The sequence below is a fragment of the Penaeus monodon genome, chromosome 30 (genome assembly GCF_015228065.2).
Source record: "Penaeus monodon isolate SGIC_2016 chromosome 30, NSTDA_Pmon_1, whole genome shotgun sequence".
NCBI lineage: Eukaryota > Metazoa > Arthropoda > Malacostraca > Decapoda > Penaeidae > Penaeus > Penaeus monodon.
The window spans coordinates 37,338,315-37,338,715 of NC_051415.1; the positions used below are offsets into that span (position 1 = coordinate 37,338,315).

The following is a 401-nucleotide window of genomic DNA, read 5'->3' on the forward strand; positions in this document are numbered from 1 at the left end:
TCCATACGTGGTTGGGAGGCCTATCATTTCGTGTGGAGTGATTGGTTCTCTTCGTTTACGGAATTTAAAGCGAAGTTATAAAGATTTTCGAATATATTATAATTTCGCTTCTGTACAGATTCATGATATGGCAAATAAATCCCACCTTTACTCAATCTATATTGTAACTTTGGTCACATATGTTGATGAAGTTTGTAGTGCGGTTTATGATGAAGCTGGAAGCAGATAACGTGACAATATTCTCTACAGCAGTGGTTTCGAAGTCGCGAAGCCCTGGGGAAAATAGTTTAGGCCAATTCGCTAAGCGGTCGCCAGTATTCATAGTAAGAATATAGTAGGAAGTCATAGCTTCAAGGTTTATCAGGTTGATAAACCTTGTACAGATGGCTGTTTTTTTTTGT

The 401-nt window shown here is 38.2% G+C and overlaps 1 protein-coding gene across 2 annotated transcripts in view; it reads left to right on the forward strand.

The window, feature by feature from the left end:
• LOC119592772 (solute carrier family 22 member 21-like) overlaps positions 1-401 on the forward strand; it is a 38,759-nt gene that overhangs the window by 25,789 nt on the left and 12,569 nt on the right. The window lies entirely within an intron of this gene.